Here is a 9,243-nt window from a genome sequence, read left to right as displayed (position 1 = left end):
TCAGGAGCTGTGATGCACGGGTTTAGTTGCTCCGCGGCATGTGGGATCTTCCCGGACCAGGGATGGAACCCGTGTCCCCTGCATTGGCAGGTGGATTTTTAACCACTGCGGCACCAGGGAAGTCCCTGATGACTGTCTTTTAGTGGACGGTAAGCTACGGGTTTCAAACAGATGAGAGTCCTGAAATGAATTATACAGCTTCTTGGAGTCTCTCATCTGGAAAAGGACTCATAATTCACAGAGTTGTAAATAAATGCTGTAATTCATGTACCTACCCTAGTACAGTGCCTAGTACATAACCGAAAATCAGTAGCTGCTGTAAGACTGTATAGGGAGTTGCTGAGAAATCACATGATGGATTCAGATAAAGTTGGTTTTAAACCCCAGTTTTGCCACTGATTTACCATGTAAGTGTGGCCAAGTTACTTAACTTCTGTGAGCTTTAATTCGTACAATAACTTCCTAAGATGGAGCCAGCGTGTACAGTGTTTAGCACAAGGGCAGACTTGTAGTAAGTACTCAGAAGAATACATTTTTATATACTGAAATATTTTAAAAATACTACTTAAAAGAAGATTTTACTAAGTGGTAAATTCTGTACATTGGTCATTCTCTCCTCTGATCATTTGACAAATGGACTTTCTGTGAATTGGCTTTGGAGAATGATTTAGTGAATTGGGCTGCTTCCTTTCCTCTCCAGCACCTACCTCCATTATAGCTCATGTTATATTGTATCTGTGTCCCTGTTAGTGGACAACTTGGAAAGAAGGGCCTCTTTTTTTTCCATCCACAGCATTTAGTTCAATGACCTATGCAAACCGGGGGCGTGGGGTCGGGAGTAGTAAATGTTTACTGAATGTAACAACTAGTCGCCACAAAATTTTCGCTGCTAATAGATTATTTTCAGTATAAGTTGGGTTATCTAAATGTGGAGTACAGCACACCTACATTTAAAGGGTCTTACAATATGAAACCAAGAGACTTTCCATTGTTAAACTATACATTTTGTTCCTTCTGTTTGATGGTGTACTAATCGCTCTGTTTTCCAGGCTAATTTGTTCAGTCATTGTGGAACTTAGTTTGTTCTGAGTCCGTTTGTTCCAGTGTTCCTTGTAGGCAAATGCTATGTGTGCCATTTTCAGGTCTCCTTTTCCTTTCACAGAAGGCATATGTTATAAATAAGCTCAAGAGTTGACTGAAAGAAAAAGTTGTGCCTTTGCTTTTCTGAGGTTGCTTTGTTTTTCTAGAAAAGTCATGACTTCAAGTATGAGAAAATAAGAACAAGGTGAATGTTGCCAAATAACATGAAATTCGGGCACATGAGGGAGGCAGAATGGCGCTGGTGGAATGAGCACAAGACCTGGAGACAGAAGATTGAAATTCAATTCCTAATTTCACCAAGATATTATTCCCTCATCTTGGGAAATTTCACTGGGGTCTGAGCTTCAGTTTCTTCATCTGTAAAATCCAGAAGATGCAAATTCCTGGCCTACAGACTTCTTGGAGTTGTTTTTAGGATCAAGTGAGGGAGCAGACGTGGGAGGGTTGGCAGCTATAAAGCCCTATGCAAATATTATCATGAGGGGGTGTGTGAGCAAGAATGGCTAGAGGAAGGTCTGAAAAGGAAGAAGAAAAGTATTTGACCTGGAAACCAGAAAAAGAGTAACTGTTTTCTGGTCTGTTGGAAAGGAGCTTTGTATCTGTCATCATTCAGTTAGGTAGCTGAAAATCTGGACAAGGCATCAGGAAACCTGATTTATATTCCTGGCCCTCCCATCAGTTGAATGATATTAGTAAATAACTCTGCAAACAAGTGGCTGCCAAGATTCCTTCTTCCTCTGACCTTCTGTGACTCTTATTTTTGGTTAAACAGTTAATTATCTTTTAAAGAGAAAAATAATTTAAAAACCTAGGGCTTCCCTGGTGGCGCAGTGGTTAAGAATCCACCTGCCAATGCAGGGGACACGGGCTCGAGCCCTGGTCTGGGAAGATCCCACATGCCGTGGAGCAACTAAGCCCATGCGCCACAACTACTGAGCCTGTGCTCTAGATCCCATGAGCCACAACTACTGAAGCCCGCGCACCTAGAGCCCGAGCTCCGCAACGGGAGAGGCCGCCGCAATGAGAGGCCCGCGCACCGCGACGAGGAGTGGCTCCTGCTCACCGTAACTGGAGAGAGCCACACGCATCAGTGAAGACCCAATGTAGCCAATAATAAATAAATAAATTTATAAAAACCTACATTTAGCTACCATTTCTGGTGCTTTCATTCCTTTTGGAGATCCACATTTCCATCTGTTAACATTCTTCAGCCAGAGGACGGTTTTTTGGGGGTTTTTTGAATTTTATTTTTTTTACAGCAGGTTCTTATTAGTCATCCATTTTATACATATCAGTGTATACATGTCAATCCCAATCTCCCAATTCATCACATCACCACCACCACCGCCACTTCCCCCCTTGGTGTCCATATGTTTGTTCTCTACATCTGTGTCAATTTCTGCCCTGCACACTGGTTCACCATTTTTCTAGGTTCTACATATATGCGTTAATATACGATATTTGTTTTTCTGACTTACTTCACTCTGTATGACAGTCTCTAGATCCATCCACGTCTCTACAAATGACCCAATTTCATTCCTTTTTATGGCTGAGTAATATTGCATTGTATATATGTGCCACATCTTCTTTATCCATTCATCTGTCAATGGGCATTTAGGTTGCTTCTGTGTCCTGGCTATTGTAAATAGTGCTGCAATGAACATTGGGGTGCATGTGTCTTTTTGAATTATGGTTTTCTCTGGGTACATGCCCAGTAGTGGGATTACTGGGTCATATGGTAATTCTAATATAGTGTTTTAAGGCAGAGGACGTGTTTTAACATTTTTTTGCAGTGTGGTTCTGCTGTTACTGGATTCTTTTGGCTTTTGCATGTCTGAAAATGTCTTTAATTTACCTCTGTTTTCAAAAGATATTTCCCCAGGATATGGTATTCTAGGTTGTCAGGTTCTTTTTCATCAGTACTTTAAAGATGTTGCTGCACTGTTTTTCTGCACACATTGTTTACATTGAGAAATTTGCTGTCTTGCTTAATTTCGTTCTTCTGTATGGAAATTCTTTTTGTTTTTTTTCTTCCAGGTGATTAAAAGTTTTTCTCTATCACTGGTTTCGAGCAGTTTTTTATGATGTTCCTTGATTGTACATTTTGATTTGTACAGTTTACATTATGTACATTTTTATGTTCTGTGTTTGTGTGTTTCTTGTGGCTGGGGTTCATTGACCTCGTATCTGTGGATTTATAGGTTTCATCAGGTTTGGAAATGTTTTCAGCCATTATTTCTTCAAATATTTCTTCTTGTCTTCCCCTTCCTCTCCTTTGGGGCTCATGTCTGGCTGGAAAGATAAGAATATACTTCCTACAATTAGGTGATTAGAGATAAACCTTGAGAATTGGACAGATCTGAACAGGTGAAGATGTGGGTAGAAGACTTGGTAACTTTATTTATTTATTAAAATATTTTGGCCGAGCTAAACAGCTTGTGGGATCTTAGCTCCTTGACCAGGGATTGAACCCAGGCCTTCGGCAGTGAAAGCATGGAGTCCTAACCACTGGACCGCCAGGGAATTCCCATTGGTAAGTTATTTAATATAAAGGCCTCGAGAGAGGAAAGAGGACACCGACTTCATGCCTGTGTGGCTGAGAGAATACTGGTACCACTGGCAGAAATGAGAATAAAGGAGAGGGAGTTCATTAAAGAGGAAGAGGTTGAGTTCACCCTTGGAAATGCTTGAGCTTGGAGTGCTTTTGTGACCTGTGAATAGAGAGTACAACCGGCAGGGTTATTAATGGAGGTCTACTGTCCAGGAGCAGGATTGGGACAAGAGACCCAGATTTTGTAATTACCAGCAGAGGAGTGGTAGCTGAAACCACATCAGATGAAATTCCTGACAGAGATGGTACACAAAGAACCAAAGAAGCCCTGGTCATTCAGACTTTCCACTTCCAGCAATTTATTCTAGGGAAGGAATAGTAATTCACAATTCATAAAAGGAGATTCATTGAAGCACCGTTTATAATTTAAAAACAAGTAGAAACTAAATGTTCCACAATGGAGAATTGGTTAAATAAATGGAATATACGATGGAATACAGTATAGCCATTAAAAATGTTGTCTTAGAAGAATAATTGTAATGGAACATTGTTTGCAATGCATTAAGTACAGAAAGCAAGTTACAAGACCACAATATACAGTATGATCTCATTTTAAATAAAATAGATGAATATATAAGCAGAGAAAAAGAGATAATACCCCATAGTGTATCTTTGGGGTGGTAGTGTCATGGATATTTTTTTTTCTTATTTTTGCTTACCTACATTTCCTAGATTCTACACAGTGTTATATAACTTTTACAACAAGGAAAAACACCTATTATAATTTTTTAAAAGTACCTAGAAAAAAGCCTGTGGATTTCCAGACCGTATAGAGTGTGGAAGGCAGAAAAGGAAGTGGCAAAGGAAATAGACACTTGGTACAGAATCGGGGTCATACCCCAGCCCGGCAGGAAGGGGCTGAAACTGGAGCATCAGCCAAAGTGGAACTGTCTGAACTCTCCCAAGGGGCCTTTGCATTTGGTGATCCAATCATCAGTGACTGCTCTTGAGAAGTGTGGAGAGAAGGAGGAGAGAGGGCAGTCACTCCCTGGTCCAAGATGTCTCATGACCACAGAGCTGGTCCCTCGGCAAGGCCCCTTTGGTGTGGGAACGCGGTCCCACCATGCACCCTCCATGCTGGGTGGCTATTTTCTTGCCCCTGCCCCTGCAGTGGGTCTCCGTCCAGGCTTGTTGCCAAGATCTTTAGAACCACCATGTTGCAGACTCCCTCTGTGGCAGTTGCCTCCAGAGGTTGTTAAATGCAGATTCCTGGCTGATTCCCAAACCATCTGAATCAGAATATCTGGGGTGGGGACCCAGGACTCTGCCTTTAAAAGTCTCCCGAGTGATTCTTATGCATGGGTTAGGTTGTGTGTTCAACAGGCCTACTTCTCTAGGTTTCCAGCAGAGTCAGAGATGACTGAACCTGGGAATTTCTCTAAATAGCACAACTGGGCATTTTTGTTATAAATCAGTAAGTCCAGAATATGGAGAAAATATCTCGGAGTCCAGCCGACACCACAGCCTTGCATGTGTCCTGGGAGCCTTTGAAGCTGGGCAGCAGCACACGACCAGAAGGAGAGGGCTTGGCTCCTGGGAGTGATGACAAGGCTTTCAGTTGATTTGCCAACTGGCCTGGGCGGGGGAGCTGGTGCAGCTCCCTTACTGACCAGTCACCAAGCAGCAAGAACATGGAGACCAATCCATGGAGGCTCTCTCACTCTGGAGCCGAAAAGCTGTTAGAAAGTGGTTAGATCAGACCAAGCCAGGGGCCTCTTGATGAGAGACTGATCTGGATAAAAAACCCAAAAGTTCTTAACCAAGAGAGGAAACCCCAAGGGGTACCCATCCATCACATTAGATGTATAAAGACATTGTGCTAGATCGCATTATGGCTTTTAGCAATTTGTTATACCTCTTGTAAAAGGCTTATATTCCCCACCCGCTGACATCAGGCTTGCCCACGTGATGGGGTTTTGGTTTGGGGTTCATTAACTTGGGGTAACATGTGAGTGGAATTAACAGAAGCCACTTCCTTGCAAAAACGTTGAGATCTGTCATCTGGTTCTGCCATCTCTCATTTCTTCCCTTTGTCACAAGACCAGCATATTCCAGATTGAGGCTGCCCCTTAAGTCTGTGTGCCAGAATGAAGATGTAGCCATATGAAAGACACATAACAGAGCAAGAAGTAAATCTTTTTTGCTATAAGACCCCAAGATTTTGGAGTCATTAGTTATCAGAGCATAACCTAGCTAGAGCTGAATTATAAAGAAACAGTCTTTTAGGATTGTACAAACAACATAGCAGTATTGACGAATTTTTAAAGAGTTACCCATAATTTATTCACTAGCCGAAACAGTTTAGACCTCTTTATCAAAACTGAAATGGTCTTGATTTCTACATGTGCCTACATGCGAATGTGCTGAAACAGACCATTATGCTTCATGTTGCGTCTCCCTCTGAATTTCTTCAGAGAAAGAGCCTGTGGTAGAGGAGCACCAACCCCCCCCCGCTAGAGGAGGCCAGAGGAAGGGCCTGTCTGCGGGGCCCATGCCCAGCACAGAGCCGGCTCTTGTCAGGCAGTGGAGTGAATCTGAGAAAAGCCATTTCCTCAGCATCATTTGACTCTTGGAAAAGTAATGCCAATTAATTTCTTCTACAAACAATCTGTCATGCCTGTTTACTGTCCTGCCAAGGCACAGCTAAATATCAGCCCTGTTCTATGAGCTTTCATTTCCTGAAATCCTGGTCCCACCATAGACCGTGAACCTGCACACAGTGAGGGAGAATTTACAGGAATTCAGCAGCGGACAACACAGGCGTCAGGTCTGCGCTCCCAGAGCCTTCAGTCTAGTGGGGTATAGAAATAAATACATTTAATATTTTTTAAAAATCTATAAAAGAAACACACAGGATACTGTAATAGATTGGAAAGGAAGAGACACTAGGAAAGAATATTTAAAACAGTTTTCAAACTGCTGACTGAGAAACATTAGTGAATCATGAACTCTGTTTAGATGTTGATGACCAGATTTTTTAAAAAAAATGAAATAGAACCGAATGGACATGAATAAAACAGAAGACATTAGAGTATGTCACATGTGGTAAGGGTAACTTGTTTCAGGAAATTACTACTTCTGTTGTATATATCCCTATTGTATATTTATGCAGCACCTGATTCATGATATAAAATGTAGTTGTTATAGTAGATAGTGGTAAAAATAAGCTTGAAAAAACTAAGATACGGCCTCAGGAAAGACTGCTCTGAAGAGGAAGACATTACATTGATGACTAATGAATTGGTTGACATTTTTTTTTATTAAGTAATGGAACTTAGTACTCATGCTTATATCTATAAAATGAAACAGTAGGGCTTCCCTGGTGGCGCAGCGGTTGAGAGTCCACCTGCCGATGCAGGGGACGTGGGTTCGTGCCCCGATCCGGGAAGATCCCACATGCCGCGGAGCAGCTGGGCCCGTGAGCCATGGCCGCTGAGCCTGCGCGTCCGGAGCCTGTGCTCTGCAACGGGAGAGGCCACAACAGTGAGAGGCCCGCGTACTGCAAAAAACCAAACCAAAACAAAACAACAACAAAAAAAGAAACAACAAAAATCAATGCCAATCTTTTATTAAAGGAATCAAAATTGCCGTGAGTTGCTCTTTTCAAATATTAATTCAATTGTTTTGAATAGAAATACATCTTGAGTTCTCAATGTTAATTAATAGCAGTAGGTCATTAAAAGACCTCTTCAGAACTTATTGGCAATGATACAAATGTGCTACCTAAGTTTCAAAAGTAGTTCTCTTCTTTTCCAGAGCAACCAACATGGCCTTCAACCAACTCTCATGTAGCAAGGAAGCTGGCATTAAAAACTGCACAGACATTAGAACATAAAGTTTAAACTTAATTCCCACATTTTCTGCTTATTCTCAAAGACTTAATAGAATCATGATCACACAGTCTTGAAACACTCCCAGATGATGTTGCAGGTCAGTTCTAGGGGACATCTACAGCTACTGCTGCTGGGCACAGACAAGAGCTCACCCTGCTTTCCCCAGGCACTGAATCCAGCTCTACCCTCTCCATGGCTGCTTTGAAAGCTAGCTGTCTCCCCACCCTTGTCAGAATGAAGTCTACAAAGTGCTTGCTTCTTTTCACCACTAGCTGCTGAAACAGAATGGCCGAGCTCATCTGGTCAGTGAAGTCTGGGTCCCTTGCATATATAGCTGCAAGAGACGCTGGGAAGCAAGTTGCTGGATTCTACTTGGGGAGGTGCTGACTCATAAAGTTGGAATCCTCAAGTTTAGTAAGAGTGTTCAAAGGCTCTGAGAATCATCCAAAGAGTATGATGACCGACAAATGACATATGTCCATAGAGCTGGCAGACATTGTGTTTGGCAAGCCCTTCTCACCTTGGCATAATTTCTTTCAATCTTCTTAGTGTCCCTTTCCCATTATGATAACATTCTAGCTTCTTCTAAGATTCTTTGAAATTGAATTCTCACTGGGAGTTTTCCCTCCTTATGACTCTCAATGTCCTAATAAGCTGCTCCCATGGATACTGATGGAGTGTGTAGATTCTGTGAGGTTTGATGAGATGAGAAATTGTTTGAGAACCACTGCTCTGAGGTGATGAGAGGGAGACGGGTGTGTTAGGGTGGGGGGAGAAGATGGCAGATGGGAAGTGGGACAACCAGGTGCCAAGGCCACAAGGTGGGAACAAGCTTGGTGTCCTCCAGGACAGAGGGAAGGGTAGTGTGGTTGACGCATGGAGAGCAGAGTACAGTCCCAGATGTGGTCAGTTCAGTAGACGAGGTGGCCATGAAAAGGAGCTCGGATTTTACTGGAAGTGACATTGCAAGGTTTAAGAGAAGTGATTTTAAGGTTACTGTGTGGAGTGTAGCTTTTAAAAGCTACTTTAGAAGCCTTACTGGTTTCCTCAGGCAGAGCCAGTCTCTCCTTGAATTCAGTGTGTTTTCTTCCCTTAGACAGGTACATCATTTATGCATCTTTCTCTGCCAGTAGACTGAGTTCCTGGAGGGTCCCCTGGGCAGCCTCCAGTCCTGAGCTGCCACCATCACTCTTCTGGGGAGGAAGTGGGATAAAGGGAGAGCCTTCGAAGCCTGTGGTACAGGCTGTCCTTCCAGCTCACAGGGGAACGTATGTTTGACTTTCTAGTCCTGGTAATATAAGTTCAAATGTTTATGGATTTTTGAAGCTGCGATGAAAGCATGTCTATTCATGCTGGTAGAATCTATGAGCCTTTTTTAGTTTTAATTTTTTTTACAGAGAGCCCACAGAAAAACCTGGGTTACTTGGTAGGGGAAAGGAATGTAGTGTGAGGATGGAGGTGAAACCTTGAGGCAGGCAAACCTGAACGGAGCTGGACGGCAGAGCTCGGGCCTCCTGAACCGGGAGCCTGGGGCCCTGGCCAGACGAGTGGGGTCGACCAGGCCCCGGGTGTACAGCGAGGCAGAAGTTTGGAGGGAGGCAGAGCCCGGCCGGGAAGCACCGGGCCGAGACCACCCAGACGAGACCGGGCCGGCGCAGGGCAGGGGCGGGAGGGGCGGCGGCGGCGGGCCGGAGTCGG

This window comes from Neophocaena asiaeorientalis, unplaced genomic scaffold (genome assembly GCF_003031525.2).
Source record: "Neophocaena asiaeorientalis asiaeorientalis breed wild unplaced genomic scaffold, Neophocaena_asiaeorientalis_V1.1 scaffold84, whole genome shotgun sequence".
Taxonomy (NCBI): domain Eukaryota; kingdom Metazoa; phylum Chordata; class Mammalia; order Artiodactyla; family Phocoenidae; genus Neophocaena; species Neophocaena asiaeorientalis.
The sequence above is the reverse complement of the archived record's forward strand: the minus strand, read 5'-3'. Positions refer to the sequence as shown.